The sequence below is a fragment of the Lepidochelys kempii genome, chromosome 1, assembly GCF_965140285.1.
Source record: "Lepidochelys kempii isolate rLepKem1 chromosome 1, rLepKem1.hap1, whole genome shotgun sequence".
NCBI classification, from domain to species: Eukaryota; Metazoa; Chordata; order Testudines; family Cheloniidae; genus Lepidochelys; species Lepidochelys kempii.
The window spans coordinates 114,619,882-114,647,395 of NC_136380.1; positions in this window are offsets into that span (position 1 = coordinate 114,619,882).

Below are 27,514 nucleotides of genomic sequence, written 5' to 3' on the forward strand. Positions count from 1 at the left end.
AGTGTAGATCTGATTAGATTGTAAGCTCTTGGGGGCACATTATATGTTCTATTTGCAAGCTTCCTGCCATGATTTGCTTGCTGTAAAAACAATAGACCAAAAGGAATGATTAAAAAAAAATGGAACAAATGGGGGAGGGTCTCTGAGGAGTTGAAGTCAGCATATTTTATGGACTATAATACACATACATGATCATTTTAACTTTGTCTCTCCTTACACAGGTGTCAGATTTTCTGAGGAGGGCCCCAGTCCTGCAAAGATTTACAGGCACTTCCCTTTAGGCATGCAAACAGTCCTACTGAAGTCAATAAGTTTGTTTTTTTTATTTCTAACTCCTCATAAATTCATAATTGGATTACTCAGGTGCTTAACTTTAACCATGTCTGTAAATCTTGGCAAGATTGGGCCTTAGCTATTAAAAGTGTGTTCTGCTAAGAATCTTCCTTGCCTAGTTCTCCTAACAAAAAAAACGAGGCAGAAGCAAATACACAAAGGTTTTCAAAAGCTGGCTCCTTTCAAAAGAATTTTGACTTACTCAGGAAAAAAAATGATAAAGCTTATTTGTTATGTTACCATGGGGTAATTTTTTTTGAGAAGTTACAGAACAAGGAGTGAAATACAACCAGTCTGCAGTAAAATGAAATGCTGAGGCAATGTAGCATAGTTAAATAGCTTTGACAGCACAAAGCTAGAGTCAGCATGAAAGTACAGAGAGCTTGTATATTATGAATTTATAATGAGTAAAAAAATAATCCTATTGTGGAAATCTATTTAATGGATATTCTCAATACACAGCAATTCAGCTTGCCTTTGAGAAGGTGATCTGTTTATCTTCTCATTTATAGAAGTGCACAAGCGCTCCACCCCTCCACACATGTAAAGCAGTGAATATCCCTCAGCACTGGGGACATGGTGGAGCTGAACTTCTTTTCAAAAACTAAGTGGAGCCGTGGATTTTGAAAAACATAACCAACCTGAATTGCTTATGTGCGCCATTACTTCTCTTACCCGCTCATCTGTTCAGCTTTCGCCACAAACTATTCTTTGCTGACATCAACCTAGCACTTTGAGAAGGCAAATCGCCTAGCACTTTGAGAAGGAAAGTTCCTCTGTTATGAAGTTAATAGTGATGATGCCTATGGTAACTAATCATCACCACCTGGCAATTTAAGTGGCTAGTTGGAGCTTCCAATATTTATCCTATTGGTTTGCTTTAGAGCTTATAATTTAGAAACCAGATGAGCCAGTGGCTTATGCTAAACCGTATTCTCATGGCTGTTTTCTTTGTCTGCCTTTTCCTATCATTTGCTACACAGACAGCTGCCTCATCTTAATTCAGTGGAAAGTCCTCATGAGCAAAGGAACCCACTCATGTCAGGACTGGGGACTTAGACTGTCAGCAATTCAAGGCAGGGACTGTCTTTTAGGCTTTGTCTACACTGAAATTAAAAATCCGCAGCTAGCTCATGCCAGCTGACTTGATTTTATTTGCTGCACAGACATTCAGGGTTGGGCTGGAGCCTGGGCTCTAGGACCCTGCAAGGTGGGAGAGTCACAGAACGCAGGCTGCAGCCCAAGCCCCAACAACTACATCGCAATTAAACAGCCCATTAGCCTGAGCCCTGCGAACTTGAGTCAGTCAGCTGTGGGTGTCTAATTGCAGTGTAGACATACCCTTAGTTTGTTTGTGCAGGGGCTTACACACTGTATCTCCAACTCAGATTGGGCCCTCTAAATACAAAGGTAATAAAAAATCCATTTTTCAGTTATGATATCACATGACCCAAGAGCCATACGATATCTCTAACAACTTTCTAGATCATTTTTTTTTTAGCCAAGCCATTTGGCGTTACCACATCCCTATTAAAGTCCTGATTTTGCAAGCCACCCCTTCAGCGGGCGTCCCCCTTTCAGAGGGTTGTCAAGATTTGACTCTACAGCTTTGTGAAAGTAGGGTTTCATACATTCATAGATTTCAAGGCCAAAAAGGACGATTATCTTAATTTAAGTCCCAATTCCTGTATAATACAAGCCCATATAACTTCCCCAGAATAATTCCCAGAACACATATTTTAGAAAAACAGCCAATTTGATTTAAAAATTGCCAATGAGGGAGCAGAGTGGGGGCTATCCAGTTTATTCCACTGAATGCAGCATCTGTGATTACCTGCTTTGTGGGCAGGCGGTGTATGTGTGCATTCGGTGCCAGTAGCTCATGGCCCTCAGAGACTAAGTACAGGCTCTTGAGGCCAGAGTGGCTGAACTGGAGTTGCTAAGAGAGACACAGAGGTACACAGAGCAATACCACCCCTGGTCTGACAACCTCGGTGCTGTCGAGGAGGATGAAAGTCTTGGGGAAGGAGAACATCAAACTATAGTGGAGGGAAGCAATCCCATAGTTGGTACCTTCCTTCCAGATGATGTCACAGTATCCTCTCACACTGAGGATACCCCTCCAGGGAAGGGAACCTGAGTTATGAGGAAAAGACAGGTAATAGTAGTGAAGAATTTGAGAATTAGTTGGATTTGTGATGACCAGGTAGGAGCTGAAGACAAACAGGCAAATGAAAAAGAGTCCCTTTCAGTTACATCACATGAAGACACACAGCTAAATACTGACAAATTTTATAAGTGTTTATAGAAAAATGCATGAAGTCTAGATACTAAAATGAGTGGACTTGACTATCTGGTATTGAATGAGGATATTGATATAAGAGGCATCACAGAAACTTGGTGGAACATGGCTGCTACTCTGAAACCTGTCAATGGGACATGGTAGTACCAGGGTTCAAAAGATATCAGAATGATAGTGGGTCATGCTGGTGAGATATTGACACTATACGTAAAAGAAAGCGCAGACACCAATAAGATGAAAATCTTAAACGAATCAAACTGTAGTATAGAATCACTGTGGAAAGAAATTCCATGCTTGAATAATAAGAGGATAGCAGAAAGAGTATACTACCAACCACCTGACAGGAAGGTAATGGTGATTATGTAATGCTTAGGGAGATTAGAGAGGCTGAAAAAATAGAAAACTCAATAATAATGGGGGATTTCAAATATCCCCATATTATCTAGGTACATATCTCCTCAGGATAGGATGCAGAAACAAAATGTCTAGGCACCATTAATGACTGCTTCTTGGAGCAGCTAGTCCTGGAACCCACAAGGGGAGAGGCAATTCTTGATTTAGTCTTAAGTGGTGCACAGGATCTGGTTCAAGAGGTGAACATAGCTGAAAAGCTCAGTAATAGCAACTATAATTTATCCTTGTATAGGAGGAAATAGCAAAGAAGCCCACCACAGGAGCATTTAACTTCAAAAAGGGGAACTATACCAAAATGAGGAAGTTAGTTAAATGGAAATTAAAAGGAACAATCACAAGAGTAAAATGCTGGTAAGCTTCATGGAAACTTTTAAAAAACACCACAATAGAGACCCAAATTAAATGTATACCCCAAATAAAAAAAAATAAGAGGACCAAAAAATGCACAATGGATAAACAGAGTAAAAGAGGCAGTTAGAGGCAAAAAAGGCATCCTTTAAAAATTGGAATTCAAATCCTCGTGAGGAAAATAGAAAGTAACTCCTTAACCCAGATAGCATAATTCTTTTCAGCAGAAGTTAGCTGAATGGAAGGTGCAAAGGTGGAGTTGTTACAAAAGCCTGCATATTGTGACAAAGCAGCTCTGACAGCAAAGCTAGAAGCATTTACCTCTGTGGTGAAGGTCTTGGCGGGATCCAAGTGTACAAGAATGGGAGCTAAGCTAAAAGATTTCTTTAGCTGATCAAATACAAACTGTGCCTCCGGCAAACAGACAGAGTGGACCCCCTTTCTGAGATATAGTTATTGGGGCTACTAGCTGAGAGAATCCTTTGATAATTTGTAACTGGCAGAAACTACTGAATACTTCTTACATCCTTTTTGGGGTGTTCCACCCAGAAATGGCAGATACATTTTGTAGATCTACGGTTAGCCCTTCGGGGAAAATAATCTACTTGAGGAATTCAATTTTATCTTTGTCAAACACATGTTTCTTCAGTTTGGTGTAAAGATAGTTTTGGCAGAGTCCGTTGAGATCATGGTGTAAATATTGCTCATGCAGCATCTGGTTTTCAGGAAAAAAAATGCCTCCAGGAATATTATACAAATAAATAATCACTAACTGATCCAATATGTCCTGGAAGATATAGTTGACAAAATGCTGAAACATCACCAGAGCATTAAACAATCCAGAAGACATAACTAGATACTCAAAATGTCCATATCGGGCGCAGAATGCTACTTCTAGTTGTTACTCTCTCGGATTCAAACCAGGTTGTAGGGCCTACAAAGGTCCATCTTAGTAAAAATCTTGGCTGAATGGAGCCTCTCAAAGAGTTCATTAATAAGTGGCAACGGGTTGTGATTCCATCACCTTGTTCAGCATTCCATAGTCAATGCAGGAGTGATTCTTCATCATGAAGAAGAAGACTGGCACCCTCAACAGAGTGGTGCAGGGGCAAAGGAAACCTTTCTCCAAGTTCTCACAGAGCTTCTGTTGTTCAGGTTCTGGGAGGGATTATATCCAGCAAAAGGAGTTCTCAGCTCCAGGTTGTAGGTCAAATGGACAAACATAAAAGCAAGGCATCAGCTCTCTTTTTATCAAAAAGATCAGCATAATCCTAATATTTCACCAGGATTCCTGAAGCTATTGAGGTGGTCACAGGAATGGTGGCAGTCACCTTCAGAGTACCTCCTGCAGTTTCTGAATTTACAGATAAGTGTAGGAAATTGCAGTGGGCTTCTAATACACAACATTCAAAAACTAATAGCAAAAACTTTTTAAAGTACATCAGAATCAAGAAGCCTGCTAAACAACCAATGTGGCCACCGGACAATCAAGAGGCTAAAGGAGCATTGTGGAGAAACTCAATTAATTCTTTGCATCAGTCTTCATGGCTGAGGATGTGAGGGAGATTCCCAGACCTGAGCCATTCTTTTTAGGTAACAAATCTGAGGAACTGTCACAGATTGAGGTGTCATTAGAGGAGGTTTTGGAGCAAATTGATAAAATAAACAGTAATAAGTCACCAGGATCAGATGGGATTCACCCAAGAGTTCTGAAGGAACTCAAATGTGAAATTGCAGAACTACTAATTGTAGTTTGTAAACTATCATTGAAACCAGCTTCTGTACCAAATGACTGGAGGACCAAAAGCACCAAGTGATGTGACGCCAATTTTTAAAAATGGCTCCAGAGGTGATCCCAGCAATTATAGGCCAGTAAACCTGACTTCAGTACTGGGAAAACTGGCTGAAACTATAGTAACGAACAAAATTGTCAGACACATAGATGAATATAATTTGTTGGGGAAGAGTCAACATGTTTTTTGTAAAGGGAAATCATGCCTCATCAATCTACTAGAATTCTTTGAGGGGGTCAAACAACATGTGGACAAGTGGGATCCAGTGGATATAGTGTACTTAGATTTTCAGAAAGACTTTGACAAGGTCCCTCACCAAAGGCTCTTAAGCAAAGTAAGCTGTCACAGGATAAGTGGGAAGGTCCTCTCATGGAACAATAACTGGTTAAAAGATTGGAAACAAAGGGTAGGAATAAATGGTCAGTTTTCAGAATAGAGAGAGGTAAATAGTGGTGTTTCCCAGGAGTCTGTACTGGGACCTGTGCTGTTCAATATATTCATAAATGATCTGGAAAAATGGTAAAAATGAGGTGGCAAAATTTGCAGATGACACAAAACTACTCAAGATAGTTAAGTCCCAAGCAGACTGCAAAGAGCTACAAAAGGATCTCACAAAACTGGGTGACTGGACAACAAAATGGCAGATGAAATTCAATGTTGATAAATGCAAAGTTATGTACATTGGAAAATATAATCCCAACTATACATATAAAATTAAATTAGCTGTTACCACTCAAGAAAGAGATCTTGGAGTCATTGTGGATAGTTCTCTGAAACCATAGATAATAAGACAGAAAATATCATATTGTCTCTATATAAATCCATGTTACGCCCACATCTTGAATACTGCATGCAGATGTGATCGCCCCATCTCAAAAAAGATATATTGGAAATGGAAAAGGTTCAGAAAAGGGCAACAAAAATAATTAGGGGTATGGAATGGCTGCCATATTAGGAGAGATTAATATGACTGGGACTTTTCAGTTTGGAAAAGAGACGACTAAGGGGGAATATGATAGAGGTCTATAAAATCATCACTAGTTTGGAGAAAGTAAATAAGGAACTGTTATTTACTCCTCATAACACAAGAACTAGGGGTCACCAAATGAAATTAATAGGCAGCAGGTTTAAAACAAACAAAAGGAAGTATTTCTTCACACAGAGGACATTCAACCTGTGGAACTCCTTGCCAGAGGACGTTGTGAAGGCCAAGACTATAAAAGGGTTAAAAAAAGAACTAGATACGTTCATGGAGGATAGGTCCATCAATGGCTATTAGTCAGGTTGGACAGGGATGGTGTCCCTAGCATCTGTTTGCCAGAAGCTGGGAATGGACGACAGGGATGGATCACTAGATGATTACCTGTTCTGTTCAGTCCTTCTGGGGCACCTGGCATTGGTCACTGTCAGAAGATAGGATACTGAGCTAGATGGACCTTTGGTCTGAGCCAGTATGGCTGTTCTTATGTTCTTATGTTAACATTGTTTTGGGAGGCAAAATTGATGGCAGAGTCTCGAAACAAAGTGTATTGTGCCTGTCCCCCAATTGGATGCATGGATCATGAGTGATGAGCCAGGAAATACTGAGGATGATGGAGGAGTGAGGTGTATGGATCAGACCAAACTGTAGAACCTCCCCATGATCCTGGAGTATGGTAACAACTAAAAGTGCAGTTTGATGAGTAATTGGGCCAGAGGAGAAGCTAGGGTACCAGTGTTCAAAATGGGATGCAAGGTTCTGGAGTGAGGAGGGGAGACAGCTTTAGCCCAGACCCCCTTATCAGGGCTGAGGTCTGCAGACTCTCTGGTTGAGACATGGCCTGGTTCTTCACAGGGCATCCCACATCATAGTGGCCAGATTGCCCACAATACAGACATAAGTCCCAAACATAATGCTAGTCCTTCTCTGCATCAGAGAGGCAAAGCTGAACCCAGTTGATCTGCCTTGGCCTCTGTGATGAGAATGTGGAAGGGGGTCAGGAACTTGACTCTCCCCGCAGCGGCATTCAGTCAGGTGGCCATCAGTACTAATACACAGCTTGACGAAGGCATCCAGGTTGGGCGGCAACTCCACCTGTCCCAGCTCATCCTTGATTTCCTTACTTAGGGCATATTGGAAATGGTAGCCCTGCACCGCCTCATTCCATATGGTGTCTGCTACCAGGTGCTGGAACTCTGAGGCAAACTTGGTGACTTCCCTGTTTCCCTGACACATCCCCCAAAGCCAGTTCTCTGCAGATTTCATGTGATTTTTAATGTCAAACGCAATTGCCATGGCTCCAATGAACTCTTCAAACCCCAGCAGGGGGCTAGAAGTCTCCAGGAAGAGAGAAGCCTAGGCCAAGGCCTCACTAGTTAGTAGATTAATAGTAAGTCCTACTTGGATCTGGTTAGTGGAGAATGATTGGGGCCATAGCCTGAACAGGTGCTGGCACTGGTTCATGAAACTGCTCCACTTTCTATGGTGCCCATCAAACTTAGCCTACATTGGAAACTTTGGCTCCCTGGAAGCCAGGGTGGCAGATACAAGTGAAATGGCTTGAGCCTGTAGGGCTACATTTGTACCTGCAGGGCCATAACATGGAACTGTAGGGTCTGCAGGATTCCCACAGTGTCTGGCAGGGACATGGCTGCCCTTGTGGAATCCATCTGAAAGGCAGTCCAACCCCTTACCCACCTTTGTTCAATCTTTTTGGGCTGCTCAAACTGTCAGCGACCAAGGCTTGTGCGGTCTGGCCTCCCAGTTAGAGCTGAATCCAGCCAGCGTGGGGTCCTGGAGAGAAACCAAAGATCAGAGCCGTGAGTCAGAAGCCAAAGCCTAAGCCAAAGGGTAATCCAGAGTTACAATCAGAAGGTGTAGCCAAGAGCTGGATCCCAGAGTCATAAGACAAAGGTAAAGCTGAAGCTGAAGGGTTAACCAGAGTCACCACCAGGAGGTTTAGCTGAGGGTCAGAGCTGGGAGTCAGAAGCCAGGATGGAGTGGGGTGCTATGGCAGGAACAGGTACAGGCTGGGGCTGGGGAAGAAAGAGAAACAGGGGCAGGTACAGGCTAGGGCTGGAGCAGGGCTAAAGACAGCAGGGGCAGGGACAGGACCAAGCACAGCTGCAGGTGAGGAGCACATTGAGCAGCCACTGGACTGCTGCTGCTACTGAGCTTAGATATCAGCTACCTCACCTCGCTACCTCAGGCAAGTTTAAGTGATAGTGTTTTAGAATAATAATTTACCACTTTTAAAATAAATGTAATTTGAATATTTTTGTATCCCATTTCCTTGGTAAACTCTGCCTCCCCTTTGTGTGTTTAAAACTCAATAAACACACAGTTAAATGGCTTTACTGTTTCTTACTAGAGGTCTATGGGGGTGCCCACATACAGCCCAACTCATTTTTTGTGCATCCTATATATTCTGCATGTAACTATGGGAGAATTTAAGAAAGAAAGCCCCATTTACAATAAATGACTACATTCAAGCTTGGTTTCCAACCATCCATAGCCTGTTTTCTTCTCTTTCCCTTCCCTCCCACTTTTTATTTAAGGTACAATCTTTTGCATAAACCGTAAACCCAACAATATAAATCTCTATGGTCAAATCCTGCACTATGCACTCAGGCAAAACTCCCATTAGTACCAGTGGCAGTTTTGCCTGAGTAAGGTGTGCAGGATTTTACTGCGATTGCTCTTCCTGCCTCCCACATATTGATCTCTCTCTCTCACAGGATGTTGGCTACAATGACACACTGCACAGCTTTCTGTTAAAGCTCAAGGCACTAAACCATTCTGACAATAGGGCTCTGCTAAATAGCAGTGTTGCTGTTCTATTTATTATTAATAATCCAAACAAAGAAAAGAATCACTTTTTATTCAGTGATTTTTTTCAACTACTTGTAACATGTGGTAGATTTGCAGAACTGGGAACAAAATTCTGTTTATCTGCAGAACAAATATAACATTTTCTGTGATGCTGCCCTCACCCTTGGGGTGCCTCCAAATGCTAATCTGGGGACACCACTCATGAGAGAAAGGCAAGTGCTCATGCAGTTTTTGACTCTTATGTTGAGACTGCACAAAATAGGTGGCCTATATAAAGTCTACAGGCTCTGAATAGATGTAATCGGCACATCTCATGCCCATCCTATGAACACCACTCCTTCCTGTGCTGTTAATCTTTTGGGTTTGACTGCCAAGGGAAGTTTGTAGCTACTTTGTACAGCTGAAACCTCCACCGCATGGCTGGCTTTCTGCCTCAGAGGCCCTCTATGCCAGCAGATGCCAATATAGGGTCAGGACTGAATCTGGACCACTGAAGCTAGAGGACAAATTTAGATCAGAAAAGTCCCTCTCACCTGGAGTGCAACAAAAGGGAATTGCTCTATGGGATCCATTACTCCAGGTTATTGAAGTTAAATGAAATTCTAGCTGTAAATTGTAGTTTGGAACTTTGAGTTGCCTGGATATCTTGCCGCAAAGCATCTTCTTGTCATGCATTGTAATAGTAATCACAATTACTAGTGTGCAATACACTGTCCAGCATCAGATCATGCTGACAAATGTCCCTTCTGAAGGGGTGTCAAGGTTTCTTTCCCACTCTGAACGCTAGGGTACAGATGTGGGGACCTGCATGAAAAACCTCTTAAGCTTATCTTTACCAGCTTAGGTCAAAACTTCCCCAAGGTACAAAATATTCCACCCTTTGTCCTTGGATTGGCCGCTACCACCACCAAACAAATACTGGTTACTGGGGAAGAGCTGTTTGGAAACGTCTTTCCCCCAAAAATACTTCCCAAAACCTTGCACCCCACTTCCTGGACAAAGTCTGGTAAAAAGCCTCACCAATTTGCCTAGGTGACTACAGACCCAGACCCTTGGATCTAAGAACAATGAACAATCCTCCCAACACTTGCACCCCCCCTTTCCTGGGAAACGTTGGATAAAAAGCCTCACCAATTTGCATAGGTGACCACAGATCCAAACCCTTAGATCTGAGAACAATGAAAAAGCATTCAGTTTTCTTACAAGAAGACTTTTAATAGAAATAGAAGTAAATAGAAGTAAAGAAATCACCTCTGTAAAATCAGGATGGTAGATACCTTACAGGGTAATTAGATTCAAAACATAGAGAATCCCTCTAGGCAAAAACTTAAGTTACAAAAAAGATACACAGACAGAAATAGTTATTCTATTCAGCACAATTCTTTTCTCAGCCATTTAAAGAAATCATAATCTAACACATACCTAGCTAGATTACTTACTAAAAGTTCTAAGACTCCATTCCTGGCCTATCCCCAGCAGAAACAGCATACAGACAGACAGACAGAGACCCTTTGTTTCTCTCCCTCCTCCCAGCTTTTGAAAGTATCTTGTCTCCTCATTGGTCATTTTGATCAGGTGCCAGCGAGGTTACCTTTAGCTTCTTAACCCTTTACAGGTGAGAGGAGCTTTCCCCTGGCCAGGAGGGATTTCAAAGGGGTTTACCCTTCCCTTTATATTTATGACAAGGGGTAAAAAGTCAAAGCAGGTCTTAACATTTCTAGGGGTTATTTAATTGAGATTTTAGAGTTTATGTCCACAAAAGCTTGAATTTCTCTTTCCAAAATCATATACTGGGGATGCAAAGAAGATGAGTGACTCATTTGAAGAATACTGTTGTGACCTATAGTGCCAGTTCATACATGTTTCTTGCATACTGGGACATTGTTGATGACTATTAAGCATATTGATAAGGATACAAACTGAATGGGATGGAAGATACCTTCTCCATAGAATGGGGAAAGGGTCATGAATGGAAGATATCAACCTTTCTATATAATGGAATTTATTTTATTTATTTTATTTTATTTTATTTGTTTGTTTGGAAAAACCTAGAAAATTCTTTTTGAAAAACTGAAGCTAAGAATATTAAGATTGTTGGATTATAACACAGATCAGGAAATAGAAGAGTTGAGTGTGCAATCTTTACTCTAAGTCTTGTGTTTATATATTACAATATAATCTTCCATTGTATCCTTATACACTATTTCTCAATTAATTCAAAAGTGCTCAGTGCTGGACTAAATTCTTCTACTGAAGTTGATGATGAAACAGTCATTGATTTCTCCAGAAGTTGAGTTAGGTCTAATGCCTAGCTCAGTTTAAATCCCAGAGTGCATAACATGTCTGTGAAAACACATATACCTACACAAAACAAATACAGTATACGCTTAAAATTTGAATATATTCACAAGAGGACACAGGCATGACATACAGCTTTAGCTGTATCATTACCTGTCTTTTGAGGGCTCTCCTTAACATTCTCTTAACATCATTTTCTTGATGGAATATAACTTGAGCTAAGACTTCTCTCATTAATAGACACTTCCAATCCTTTCAAACTATATTTTGCCAAATGAAAATATCTTAGATCTTGTAAGTGGAACCTAACTGCTAACTTTTCATGGTACAGTATCATATGAAGATAATTCTGGTATTCCATGATATAAATATCTTGTAGTTCGCTGTAGCTATTCAGTAAATAAAATCTCACTGTTGCTCCATTGCTGTGAAAGACTTCAGGATAATGAAGGATGGCTGGAGTGAGTCTTTGGAGAATTTTCCCTGTAAAATCTTGTGTTAGACTCTACCTATAAATATATTGGAGATATCTCCAAGATCTCATCTTACATGAATATTTGTTATTCAACTTTATCTTATCAGTATATTTCCATTAAGATAGAAATTCCTTTTTCAAGGACACACAGTGGTTAAGCAAGTCTACATATAGTTTGCTTCACCTGTCCTTGCATTCACACAAAATGCAAGAATATATTAACAATTACATAGTGACTTATATACTGTTTTTTTCAGATATCAAATCATTTAAGAGCCATAAACTATAGATAGTGTGTTTTAAAAGAAACAATGGTGCTATCTTAGTTATTTACAAGACACTTGTGGGTTTTTAAGCACTGACTTCCTATAAGAATTCCTTTTACCTTGTGCTGTCACCTTGTACAAAGTTAATGCAACATGGTTTTAATTGGCTTCTATTAAGATTTGGGAGGGTGTTATACCCCTTTGCACAGATATAAATGGCTACAGAAGGAGCAAGGTAGTGGAGAAACAGGTCTCTTATGCCACATGGGAGGGGACTCCAAATAGAGGAATGTTTATAGGGAAATATTTCCCCCATATTCCCTGATCACTCTTGATATGTCCTACAATTAAGTCTAAGGTTACATAAGCCAATAGACTTCAAAATAATTCAGTGAAATCATATAGGTCTTTCTAAAAACAAGTGATGCACCCAAGCCAGCTTTCCTGAAGTCTGTAATTACTGCCTCCCCTGTCTACTAAATGTCATAATCGTGAGTCATCTTATTATCATTAGTTACAGAATGACTACATTTGTTAAATATGTCAGCTAATCTACTAAAGTTTGATTTAATGGCAGTTAGTATATTATGTATCACATTAATCCATTAATGAAAGCAACACCTGCATGACTACTAGATCCTCTTTTCTATCTGTATTCAAACAATACATAGATTTAAAATGAATGCCCACTGTAATGGGAACATTTGTCAGAGCATTCGTGGTCTATTCAGAATTAAAGAAAGCACCCATTAATATTCCCCCATTGTGTATCTTAACTGAGCATTGAGTGTGGGAGTGGTATACCTATATAAAGTGATTAAACAATGCCTTTTCAAGCACATCACTGCAATGACTGATAACATTCCTTTCATAATGGATATGGGCACAGTTTAAAATTTCTTGTTGTGGCTTCTTGCTGCAGTTGGAGGGATTTTAGTTAGGTAAATAAGACTGAATCTTATTTTTTTTTAATCATATGTGGTTTTAGACTAAACAAAATGAATGGAACTACTTACTTGAGTAAGGTAAGCAGGAGCCATCCCATGACCTGAATTGGATGGCAAAATTTGCAGCGTATACCACTGTAAATACACTCTGTTCATGTACATTAAACAGAAGGTGGATTGGCACATTAAAAAAAGGTGGATTGGAAGGAAATATAGATCATTTCAGCAAAGTCTTGTTAGTGCAAAGTGTTAGGGATGTTATTAGAGTGTTGCATAGAATAGCTGCCAGGCGTCATTGGACAACACCATGATTTGAGGACAGTTGATGTCAGCGTGGTATCTGGATCTTCTATCTACATATGATTGCATTTTGAAAATCTGGATCTTCTTTTTCTCAGACTGTGGATGTTGGTCATAACAAGTGTTAAATTTTTGTAGCTCATTGGGCCTGTGGGCTGTCATCTGTTTCTCTTCCTCATCCTAACTCAGTCAGAACTTCTATTCTCATGAACTCAACTCATTCTCCACAACCCCCTTAATCTTCTAAGTTTCCTTTTGTTAGCCCCCAAGAGGCTTGCTATTCACTGCCTTCCTCATGCTTCCTCCTTAATCCCCCAAAGTACCCTTACCAAAGGGTTTCCAGTAGTGCTGAGAGCCTTAGCTCTGTTAAATAAATCATGATAACAGGACAGCAATAACTCTCAGTTACCAGCAGGCATAGTTTCCATGGCCAAGGGGTACAATCAATGCCATCTTTGTCTCTAGGGTCTATGTCTAGTTCCACAGTAGACAGAGACTTCAGCTTTTTATTTCAGGCATGTTTCACAGATGTTTGCTAGCCAACGGCTAAATTATCATCCTTCTTTCCTATCTTCTCCATCTTCCCACTTGCATCTTCCCTCTTCACTCTCTCACATACTCCATAATTGTACCTGCCAGGATTCTCTGCTGAACTTTCTTGTAAGGTTACCACAAATTCCAAAAATATATATTTAACTAGTAATTAAGAAAACACACACAGATTGTACTTATTACTAATCCTCCAAACAGAAGAAAATATTATGGTGATTCCGCCAGTGATTTCTGCTTCAGCACTCCCATGCCCAACCATTGTAAACACAAACAAAAATAATCAGTCCCCAGAAGGAACGTACAAAGCAAAAGGCAATTTATGATGCATTTCCTTGACAAATTATGCTCCTGAAATTATTGTCTCTCAAGAGTAATTTTCCCCTCTTCTCTTTCCTCCTTTCCCCAACTCTGTCATGATCTGTTAATTAATTCTTGCAGTGAATAGTTTAATTTGGGGCCTGATCCTGCATTTCTTAAGTGCCTAAAATTTCCACTGAGAACAATGGGAATTTTGGGGGTACAAGGAATGCAGGGTAAGCCCGTTAGACTGTAAGCTACTTAGGGAAAAGATTTTGGGCCACTTCTTCAGCTGATGGAAATCATCATAGTCAATTCTTGAAATAAATGAAGTTATGCCAATTCACACCATGTGAGGATCTGGCCTTTGGATTTTCTTCTTGAAAATCACTAGGCACACTTACAATTATTGAATAAACAGAAAGGGACCAATTCTGCAACCTTTCACATTGGCTTTCATGTGGGTAAGTGGCCACCAATGGGAGTGCTTGTCTGATCTAAGAACTCACAAGTGTGAGTACTATTCATACAATTGGCTCCAAATACAGCAAGACTCAAGTTTATTTATGATATTATGTCAAACCATCAGCAATGTTACCCCTTCTTATTCTTGGTGGTTGGGAAAAGGGCTAAATAAAAGTTTAAATAAACCTATAGGCAGGGCCGTCCCTGGGGGGATGCGGGGCCCGGGACATAGTTGCCGAGTTTCTAATCTGCTGGGGGGTGCTCTCCCTGACTCTGCGCAGGCCCCGCCTCGCTTCTTCCCACCCCACCTGCCTCTTCCGCGCTCAGTTCTGTCCCATCCCCTGAGCATGCTGCGCCCTCGCTCCTCTCCCATCCCCCCAGCACTTCCTGACACCATGAAACATCTGATCCATGGCAGGCGGGAGGCACTAAGAGGGAGGGGGAGGCGCTGATCGGCGGAGCCTGCCAGCGGGCAGGTGGAGCTGGGGGGAGGAGGAGGTTCCAGTAGGGGTGCTCTTTCTCACCCCCCCACCTGCCTGCCAGCCTGCCACTCACCTCCTCACCCTGCTCACCCGCCCGTCTCCCGCTTCACCTCCCCACCCACTTCCTCATGATTTTAGAAGTGCAGGGCCCCCCAAAGTGCAAGGCCCAGGGTGGTCGGCCTAATTCGCTGTACCCAAGGGACGGCTCTGCCTATAGGGCCCTATTCTCCTCTCACAGTGGCGTACATCAGAAATCACTCAAATGAACTCAAGGGAGCTACATCAGTATAAAACTGGTATTAGTGAGAGAAGCATTAGGCCCATATATATTAAAATGACCTAATTGCTTCATGGAGATTTATAGGCCAGAGAAAGAGGGAAGAGGGAAAAGGAGACCACAAGTAAGTTGGTCAGAAATTTTATGAAGGAATATTTTTTGGAAGATGCCGATTCATCGAAATCAAAACATGACATGAGACCATACCGATTTTGCCAAATCTGCCACTGGGACACAGACAGGGGTCTGATGGAACTCAGGCTAGCCATCTGACCTCAGATCTAGGGGATCAGGCAGGCTTGAGAGTCCCACACTGCTATCTTTAGCATGTTAGCTTGAGCCCGGCTAGTGTATGTCTGTCTACCCGGGTTGGGAGACTCTCTCCTAGCCGTAGGGTAGACACACATTGTGTCTAGCTCCTGACAGGAAGCAGTGGTGTGGGGAATCTGAAAACCTTGGGAGCCTTGGTTGAGCTCAGAGCTTTGGAATTAGAACCCCCAGGTGGAATTTTGTTTTGAAAAATTCAAAACAAAATGTTTTGATTATTTCAAAATTATATTTGTTTTCAGAATTTGCCTTTGTAGGAGTTCCAAAATTTCTATTTTTCTTTCCAAATCAGAACAAGGTGTTTTTAAATTTTGGAGTTTCTCACGGAAGAGAGTTTCTGATTTTGATCATGTCTAACTACAAGAGTTCCCATTTATAGTGCAACTCAAATTTCCTCTAGTGGAAGTTACTGAAGTTCAGTTCTTTTATTTAGGAGTGGACTAGCAGAAAACGATTTGTACTCTGCTGACATAGCATATTAGTTAAGATATTGTATTTCAGGAAACTGGACAAGACTCATTTTCTTTCAGCTGAAGAAGAGAAGCCTAGAGAGTGATGCACAACAATATGAGATGTAACATTTAATAGGAAACAAAAGATTACTAAAAAAAAATCTTCTGTCATTAAAAAAGCAATATAGAAGACTGCATTATATAAGTCATTAAAATCAGATAGAGACATCTATGATGATCAGATAAATAAATCAGGGCTCAGAAATGTTAAGAGAGGACTGTTTTCTTTTAAAAAAAGATAATAAATTGGTAATAGAAGAGATAAAATATATCGTATACTTGTGATACATTTTAATTGCATGGAAGGGGGAGGTGTTGGAGTGGGTTTTTTTTTCTCATTGAGGAAATTGCCTGAATTAAAAATTAGAGATTGCATCTCTTTGACCACATTATTGGAATGCTAAAGTTGAGGGTGAAAATATACAAAAGTCTGGAAATTCAGCCAAAAGAAAAATCTACCAAGATCTGTATGTATAAATGTAGTAATTACCACAGCTAATCAGCTAAATATTCTACCTAGTCCAGAATCCTGTACTGGACAGTGGCTAGTATCATACGCTTCAGAGGAAGGTACAAAAAATTCTGAAATGGACAATTATGGAATAACCTACTCATAAAAATGTTTCCTTATGGTTGGATAATGCCCTGAAATATGATATCTTATATACATATTACATAAACATATGTTGAAAACATTTAGATTGCAAAGTCAACAATTAGAAAATGTCAGGATTTAGACTGCCTCAATTTGCCTCCCTTGTGCCTATGCATTAGGACACAATTATATGTTCAGGTCACATACTATTTTTTCCCATAGGATCTGTGCCTCTTTCAGTGCATAGGATGGAAGATGATCAGGAAATGATGCAGTACTTCAAGATTTCTTTTCATCCTCATCATCATATAGTATGTGGCCTCTGGTTTGTTTATTATACAGCATGCAAACTCTATACTGAACTGATCCTTTCCTTGCAGTCTTTTCTAGGACACATGGCACTGGAGTAGCTAAGTGCTTCACAAATATTAATGAATTTATCTCCATACTTCCCCTGTGAGAGAAGAGATGGAGAAACTGAGACAAAGTCTTACATGAAGATACTCAGTGAATTTGTGGCAGAGTCAGGATTACAAGTCAGAGCTGTCTGAATTCCAGCCCTATGTTTGTTCCTCCAGACCACACTGCTGGACGAGTTTAGCATTCACCGCTCTCATTGACTTCAGCTGCAGTTGTGAGTGCTCAGCACGTCTGCAGCTCAGATCTCAGGTGTCTGAGCTGGGCGCAGAGAATGAAGAACACAAAATTAGTAGCACTAGCCACCTGCCAAAATATTGCTGTGATTTGCTCTGAATCATACAGGAAGTCTGTGGTAAAGGCAGAAATAGAGCTGAGATCTTTTGTGTGGGATTCATTTGCCTTAACACAAGAGCACCTCCCCCCCCTCTTCTTCTTGACACTCCTTCCAATTTCTAGAGCAAATGAGGCAGGGGTGCTCCACGGAACCCTTTTCACTGCACAACCCTGATTCACTGTCTAAGCACCATTCAGGCCATGCACTGAATAAGGCAAGGATCCTCTGGAAAAAAGTAGTATCCATGTAATTAAAGACTACATCATAATTCATGCATATAAGGGGGCAGAATAAAGACTGTCCAGGCAACCTAAATTTGACATTTCCTAACTTTCGAGTGCTTGACTTTGCAACTGAAGCAATGATCTTCTAACTTGGAGAGAGAGGGGTTAATGCAATTCCATAGGGTATTTTAATAGAAAAAAGGTAAAAAATATATTAAGTACAACTGTGACACACACCCAATGCATCAGTAGCAACAGGGTCAGAACTCTGAACTGACTGTTACCATTTCAGCAACAGAACTAACTACAGGAAGGAGAGAAAGCTGTTAGCCCAAGGGGGAATGGATCACTGGTGCCTTGCGCTGGGCATGAGATGTGGTAGCCGGGAGCACAACTTCCCACTCTTTCTATCCCCCAATAGATGGGGAATCCTCTAGCCTTGTGGGGAAAGGGAGAGTGTAAAACTTTCATGTATATGCATATGTTTCAAAAATGGCTAGGGAGAATTCTAATAAACTTTAATCTCTGAACTGAAAGTAACCATGGGAAATCTCAGTCCAGAGGGTATTTTTTCCCTCTTGAAAGTTAGAAATGCCTGAAATTAGGGACTTATAATGAAGGTGCCTCCTCAACCACAATTACCACATCACCACTGTGAAACTATAATCAAAATAAGAACAATAACTGTATAAATTCTATCACAGAGGAGCTCATTGGAGCCAATTAACTGGAGACAACCGCTGTATTGTGGGAGCAGAGCTTCTATTATGAAGAGGAAACTAATCAAATGTTCAGTATTTTTCTGTTCATTTGCAGCTTGTATAGTGGTTTGTGCTCTATATAAATCTAATAAATCACATAAGCCATCAGATACCATAGAGATGGCAATGGCTCTTTGTCACTGCCAATGTGGGTCAGATTTCAACCAGTAAGATAGGGATGAAAGACTTGGCAGTCAAGGACCAGTCCTTCCAGGCAGCCATTCCCTGTGGGCCCAGTAAGTTCTGATGTTCCCAGGTGGTTCTGATTGGAAACCCGAGTCTGAGCACCTCCAGATTCTTATACCCCAAAGAGCAGTATAGATCGGTCATGGATCTAGCACCAATACAGTCACCACTGCTGTCGTGCATGAGAGATTTGATAGTACTAAGTTATATTGTATGGTGGGAGTTACAGAAGGGAAATAACTGCCCATTCTTCATTGTTTCTATGCTTTACGCAGATAAATCAAGCCTTTTAGAAGCTTGAGATTCAGCTTTAATGGCATTTTGCAACTAAATTGTTAAGTGTGGAGAGGTGAATCTTTATCAATTTTTTCCCTCTCTCTGCTCTAGCTCTTGGCAAGATCACTATCTTCCTACAGTGATGAAAGAGAATATTAAGTACAGACATCAAAATGAAAAACATGATAAGCTTTTTTTATCTTACTGTTTATTAAGACTCTTCATTCCTGATTATTTAAGCGTTGTATTTTTAATTGAGGGCAGTGAAATTAGAGATATACGGTCATAGATTATATCACTATATCACTATTCTTGTACACAGGACCAGAAGCTAAAAACAATGACGTACTTCTTGAAGGTAACCTCACCTATATTTTTACATATTAAGAGTCAATTTCTTCTCTTAGCTTGTCCTTGTAAATTCAGAGTTACTTCTTTGAAACCTAGGGAGTTACTTCTGATGTACACAGGGGAAGCAGAGAGCAGAATTTAGACATAATAATTGGGTGAGTTGTGTTGGTATTTAGTGAAGGAGGTAGGACTGACCTGAAGGTCAACAAACCTAGGCTCTTTCAGACCAACAAGGAAGCAAATCCCAGCATCAAAACCTTCCCTCTGAGAACACTCTGTCTGTAGCCCATGCAAAGTTTGAACCCAGGTTCTGTCAGCAAGACCATCCCCTACACCTGAAACAAACTTGAATCCAGTGCAGTCTTTGTAACACTGGGGAAATATGCTGTTCAAGAGAAGCAGAAGACTCTGCCACCATACGCATGTTGAGGAGACCTCTAGAATGACCCACAGCTCTACATTTTCTTTTCATGAGACCTATAGAATGTATTCTCTTTGCCAGTGCCTAGCTGCAGTTTGGATGATAGCTGGTTGACTAAGGTTCAGTCTGGATAAAAGCAGCATGATTCTAGATTAAAGAAACACCTGGAGGACATGATAGAAGTGATATCTGTTCTCTTGGTAGATCTTTTATTTATTAACAAACTTGCAATCTGAGATCTTTGTTGTGTCCTTTGTTCTGAATTTTTAGATAGCAGCATTAGCCAAGTGTGTTTTATTTTTCATCCTTCCTTGGCAAGAAGACTGTGACCTTTCATGTTGTCTGCAGACAGCTATCTTACCTTTTTGTAACATCTGCATTAGATTAGTGCTATGCACTTCATATGGGGCTACTCTTAACAGGCCGGCCAGTCTTCAGCTAGTTCAGAATGCAGCTGCCTGCTTACTTGGGGGTCCAATACTACCACCCTTACTTGTGCTGAAAAAGGCCATACTCCACTAGTATTCCTTGGACCCTTCCCCCCATGTTGTGAACTACACATAAAGGCCAGGAACAATTGGCAGTCCTTGCATTCAGCTTAAACTGCTCCTCCATGTCCCTTAGTGTGTAGCAGACTCCATTATCCTATAGGATCTTGCAGCCTGCAAAGCTCCTATGTATACAGGTGAGCTCAGGAATGCTTCCACATTGCCCTCAATGTAGGGCTGTGTCTTACAGGTAGAGTCAAATTCTTTATCAGTAGCAATGTCCCCTGGGAATAATGAAGTACAATGGCCACCATTGAAAGCATTTTTCCAACAAAACAGTGGTACCTGAGCTTACTATATATTTTCCATATACAATATTTATTTTGGGGTTACTGCATGGTAACAGTCCACAGAATTGACTTTTTTGTGGATTTGTAGGAGGGCTCCAGTGGAGAGTACTGCATTGGTTAAAGAGGTATTGAGACCATGTCTTGATGAGTGAGTGACATCTAAGAAGAGTGGGTTGTTTTTGGAACTCTTGCAGCTTTTGTTTGAAACAAACTGATTGACATATAATTCATAATCAACCTTTTAAAAATCTGACAAAAAGAAAATACATTCTTATGGAAACTGTGCCTTGCAGGCACTTGAAAAGAAATTCCCCTCCCCTCTTGGTAATTTTGTATGTTTTCTGTATTTAGAATTTAGATATTTTAAAGACTCTGTTACTGGTAACTGCTTAAACACAATGACATCAAGACACAACTTGTTTGTCCCCATCTATCTCTTGTTTGCTCTTGTGTTTGAGTTTGCCACTGTATTTGAAGTAGAATTATATTCACTGGCATGAATTGTGTTTTCTGTTACTTGTGATTATTCACCAAATCATTCTGGAGTGTTCACTGTTTTTTTTGTTTTGTTTTTCTACTTATTGGGTTTGATCTCCTCTTGTGGAATTGGGCATTCTATGCTGTGCCCTCCTGAAAATAATTGCATATGCAGTGATTGTTTTGTAATAACAGTTCTGCAGTATAAATGCATGTGAGGCAAATCCCTTAGTCTTTACTCAGACAAATCTCTCAGTGAAATCAATGGGAGCTTTTCCTGTGAAATGATTGAGTAAGGACTTTGTGACTGAGCTTATTATCTGTAAAATATTTATATAATATATGTTGACTATTATTTCTTTCCAGGTCAAAGAACAACCATCAAATCCAAGCATTGCCTGTTACAGCTTCATTGTACAATTTGGACTGTATTCTGTTCTCAGTTTGGACATGCAGCTTACACTGATGTTAGTGAGAGTTGTGTGCACAGATGGGGGAAGTATGTTGGTTTTTATAGTAATATCGCTGGTGGATTATTAAGGGACAGGTTCTGATACCCGTACTGACACCGAGTAGTACCTTACTCTACAAGCAATCCTATTCATTTCAAAGGGGCTGTTCATGGTGGAAGCTGCTATTCAATGTGAATAAGGGTAGCAGAATCTGCCACTAAATAATGATTTGCCATTTGATTATAAATGGTGATTACCTGGAAGGTTTGGGGAATTTTGCAGTGTGATGCATAGATTTAGCTGTGCAATAGCTATTAATTTTCAGCGCAGTTCATAGCTATGACCAAACAATGTCCTTCAACATCAGTGATGATTTTCAATAGGTAAATTCCTGCATAATACAAGGAAAATATCCCCTTCTTTCACTTACATACACTACCATTAAGGGTTAGATTCATCTTTCATATAATGTATTCTTCATTTTTATTCATATATTGTGGACATCTTGAATAATTTGGGACAAATACCCACCTCCAGCTAGAAGTCCCATCTATTTGCATAAGCACAACAAGTAGGCTTCGCCCTTTTGTAATTTATGCAAGCACCAGTATGTCTTTCTAATTGTTCTGCTATAATCTGTGGGTATATTACTTGATTTCTATATTTCAGTCACTGCAGTTGTAGCTTATTTAAGGATTTGTTGCTGTACAAGTTTAAAGCCCAATCCTGAAAGCTTGATTCACTGGAATAATCTTTACTCACATAATAGGCTCATTGACTTCTGTGGATATAGTTGTGGAAGCAAAGGCTTGCAGACACAGGCCCATAATTGTCCAACAGTCTAAGATACTATGCATCTACACAGGAAAAATGCTGTGGAAATGAAGGGCCTGCTCTGGCTCTTACTGAAGTAAATGACAAAACAGCTCTTAACGTCAATGGGACGTGAAATAGGCCTAGTATTACTGGCTGACTTACTGACTGAGGGTCATGGATTTCTAGAGAATTGTTGTGATGTGCTACTGCATTTTAGGTGCCTTTAGCTATATAAAAAGTCCTTCAGATGTGCTGTTTCTGGATGTGGGAAATAGAAATTTCATAGACACACATTCTATAGGCCAGATCCTCAGCTGGTATAACTTGGCATAGCTCCATTGGCTTAATTCTAGGTCATGTGATTATGGAGGATTGTCATTTTCTATCTTTCTTAACATTCATATTGATCACAATGAGACATATATGTGCATGAGTACATATAATTAACCAATATCTTTGCCTTTACCGCGAATTACCATTACAGGTGTAATATAGGATTAAGGGTTCCTAGCTTGTTAGAATGCTGATGGCATTCTCACCTTGTGGCCAGCAGCCAACCAGTGATCACAAACAGAGATCATGATAGGAAGGTATTGTGAGGTCTCAGAAAGATTCAGTCAATCCTTTCAGCCGACTCCAGCTTATCCCAGCCATTCACTAAGGAGGAAATGGAATCAGCTATTCCTAGCTTAAAACCTTACAAGGCTTCTGGGCTTGACAACATCCATGGGTAGTTCCTGCATCACATGAGCTCATACTGTTGCAACTTTCTGCTAAGACTCTACAATACTTGTCTGGAATGCTGTACAGTTCCAAAGCTCTGGTGACGGTCACACATAGTGACACATCTTGTGCCTGGAAAGAAGGTGGATGCCTGAAGAACTATTGCTCAATCGCTTTGGTCAGTGTCACTTCTAAGCTGTTGGGTCTTAATCAACTGTTGCCTTTAATTGACCACAGTTACCTCATTACCATGAGGGGTTCCAACCGGGCTGTAGTGCTAAGGATTAAGTGGTTAGACTGATCTCTTTGATTAAAGGATGCATTTGAGGCAGGACAAAAGATTAGCACTGCTTTTGTTGACCTTTCATTGGCATATAACACAGTTTGGCACCGTGGATTAGTCCTAAAATGATACTCCATGGTCCCACACAAGAATTTAGCATGCAGATGATTTCTAACAGAACAGTGGTCATCAAGTGTGTAGATGGTTAAAGCTGCCCACATTGCATGAACAACGGCCTTTCCCAGGGATCACTACTTGTTCCAGTGCTCTTTAATATAGGTATAACTGACCTGCTGCCCACCCAGACAACTAAATGTATGTGCACTGATGACATCTGTCTAGCAAGTGCCAGTAGGAGCTTTGAGGTGCTGGAGTTCTGCTTGTCATTTGACCGTGACACCTCAGTTAAGTATTTTTTTGTAGTGGCAACTTAAGATGACATTGTCTTCAGTGTGTTTAATTTGTTTCCATTTCACCCACTGGTTAGCTCATTGAACAATCAGCCAATCATTTTTTCACTATACCCTACTTCTGGAGGCTACAGTCCTTCCTGAAACACATTAAAATAACAAGTACCAAAATCCAGATGAGAGTTGCACACCTCCAAAGGCTTGCTGGGAATTCATAAGGTTCTAGCACTGCGGCCTTATAGACGTCTAACAATGCCTTAATTATTGCACTTGCTGAATACGCAGTGGCAGCATGGTGATCCAGTTGTCCTTGTGGCAAGTTGGACTCAATGATCAACCCTTTGTATCATCACTGGTGAGACCTGGACAACTCAAATCTCCAACCTTCTGGTCCTGGCTGGCATTGTTCCCCCAGTGAGCAGGGCCTGGCTGCTTTACTGTGCACAGCCAACTATTAAGACAGCTAACTTCAAATTTCATCTCAAAGCCACATCAAAAACACTGGTTAAAGTCAAGATGCCCTTTTCTGAGCCTCTCTGTCAGTACACCAGACACAACGTGCCCAAGATGGTGCAAGACTATATTTTGGATTGATGGCGCATTTCCTGGCAGATAGACAGCTCAGATCAGTTCTCACATGCCCCTCAGAGCAACCATAAGAACCAAGGGTTTCAGAGTAACAGCCGTGTTAGTCTGTATTCGCAAAAAGAAAAGGAGTACTTGTGGCACCTTAGAGACTAACCAATTTATTTGAGCATGAGCTTTCGTGAGCTACAGCTCACTTCATAAGAACCAAAAGATCCTGTTTTGTTATAGCAGGATACATTGGGGTCACATGTGGTTTACCTTATATCTTTGCCACTGGGTAGGGAGCAGCTTCTTGAACTCCCCATCTTGTCCTCATTGATCTCAAGAACAAAGATCATGCCATCTGATTAACAAGTACCCTCTATAGCATCTTGGTGGTGGATCGATGCCCTTGTCATCTCTGAATGTTGCTGCCGTCAGAGTGGCTACATTACTTACCCAACATCTAATTCATTGATTGTGCCATCAGAAGCTGTACACCAGAAGAATGACTGCTAGACATTATGGTGAGAACACACACAGACTTCCATAGATAGATCTCTGCTCTGACATTTATTCAGAGAGCTGTCTCTGTGCCCAGAATTCACAGATCTCTTATCAATGGAATAATGTGTCTCCAACCATATCTAATAAGGCTGTAATGGTTAGTTCAGAACACCAGAAACTCAAATTGTGTTCACTTGTGTTCACTGGGGTATAATATTTAACATTATCCATGGCTTGTCTCTTGTTCTCTTCTTCTCCCCCTTCAATATATCAGACTTCTCTTCGTTTTACCATGGCTCTTCACCTAGCATGTGAGTTAAAGTGCATAATAAGAGATATAGGCCCAGAACTTCAAAGGTATTTGGGTGTCTAACTTCCATCGAAATTAATGGGAGTTAGGTGCTTGAATACCTTTGAGGATCTGATAGACCTTTTGACCCATTATGCAATTTCCCTAAATATCAGTGGTAGTTCTGTAGAAAGATAAAGAGCCATTGGCTAAACACCAACATCTTTACTTAGTCCTTCCTGAGGCAAAGATTCCACTGGTGTCCATGAGAATTTTACCTCAGAAAGGACTGAGTAAAAACTGAGGAAGGACTTTGGGACTTGACCCCTTAATTATTTATTTCCCTGGTATCACTTTCTTATTTTCGCTGCACATACTGAAAAATATCAATAAAACAAACATGCATTTTTAATTACCTACTAGAAGTACTCAAATGCGTGATTCACCAAGTGTTGCTGATTTCTGCTGAATACAGTAATTGACTCTACAAATATTTCTGGTAGTTTTTGACCAGCTCTGTAGCTGGTCAATTAATATTCATTGAATAATTTATTAAATGGTTAATGGCAAAATTAATCAAATAAATTGTGTGATGAATATTTTTTTCAAAGCCTGTTACAGTCTTTCCTTAATTTATTATACAGAGGACTGTATGTATTATAAACAAGCACTGTGAATTACAGAGCTACAATTTTACTGAAGGCTTTTGGGGATATCAGAAACCTCCAGAGTGAGGCTCAAGTGGTTTGGACAGTCACTAGAATCCAAAAATGTAATTATAGCCTCAAAATTCAAAATGTGCTTGCATTTTAATTAACACAGGGATTCAAATGTAATGGTACATCTTTCCTCACCTCCGTTACCTCTCCTCATTTCTTCTCTTCCTAGCCCACTCCCCCTTGTGTCTCCCCTTTCTCCGCCATAAAATTCCAGTCCTTACGTTGCTCCCTCCTAAACACAGCATAAGAGGCTGTCTCTGAAGATCAACCCTAGCAGCACGCAGCAGGAATGAATTAGGCTCCAGTATAACAAAGCACCTACTTAATTTTAAGCAAATGAATAGTCTCACTGAAGTGAATGGGTCAATGAGACTGTTTACATGTTTAAGATCAACTGCATGCCTAAATGGTTTGCTGGCTGGGGGCCTTGGACACTAATTGAGAGATTTTAGTAATACATGGGGCATCGCATCGCATTTTAATTTGTATATTTTATTTCACTGTTTGGTTTACATTTTACACTGCAGTACACATATTAGATACCACACAGTGTCATGTACTCATACATTAGCTTTACGAAAAACATTGGGATAAATGTACTCCCTCACCACATAGAAATTGTTTTCACTAAAGGAGGATAATTTAACATTTAGATAATAAGTATGTGATTTTAAAAATTGTAGGTAGTGTTTGTTCCAAAACGATGGCTTTCTACCCTCTATGTAATTACATGTTTTGGAAAGTCTATTATTGTATCTCTAAGTTGCTAAAACCACTGGCAAACTCTGATTTTGAGGATTTACAGTATTAGGATGCTCACAGAAATGTAAACAGACACCAGATAGAAAAGAAAAAGTTTTCTATATTACTAAAATATACCAACTCAAAAATATATCACCTCAAAGACAGAAAGTAACCTCTCTGATAGACAACAATAATAATACTTAGTTCTTATATAGCATTTTTTAGCCATTCATCCCAAGGTGCTTTACAAAAGAGGGTAAGTATCACTATCCCCATTTTACAGATGGGAGACAGAGGCACAGGGACTTATCCAAACTTTGGAAGGTGGGACTGAAACCTAAAGTCTCCTGATTGCCCCCGGTGCCCTATTCACTGGACCATGCTGATTTCCTTCAGCCTCAACTTTCTGCCTGGCCAAAGTCAATGCCATAGTTGGGTATAGAACCCAGTTTTCTTGGCTCCCACTAGCCACATTGCATCCCCTAAAAAAAGTCAGTTTAGTTTCCCGACCTTAGTATCATAATATCTAATACTCAGTGGTCTTGATGATTCAGTTCTGTTCATTCCCTCTGAAGCACCTGGCATTGGCCACTGTGGGAAGACAGGATACTGGGCTAGATGGACCTTTGGTATGACCCAGTATGGCCGTTCTTATGTTCTTAGTTCTGTTTAGAAGATGCTTTCTTCATACATTAAGCTTTGGCAGTTAGCTGGAATTCTGTTGATATGATAATGTGGTTGCCTCTTTGTTTTTCGCAAGATTTCATTTTGTAAAAAGATTTCATTTTGTATGCAGTTGCTGATGCTTCAGAGGTTACTTTGAGACTGCACTTCAAACTGACAAGAATGTGGTCTCAATATTTTTCCCTTTGTAACTTTCTAGTTAGAAGGATGCTTCTTCTAATCAGCAGGCTTTAGTGGT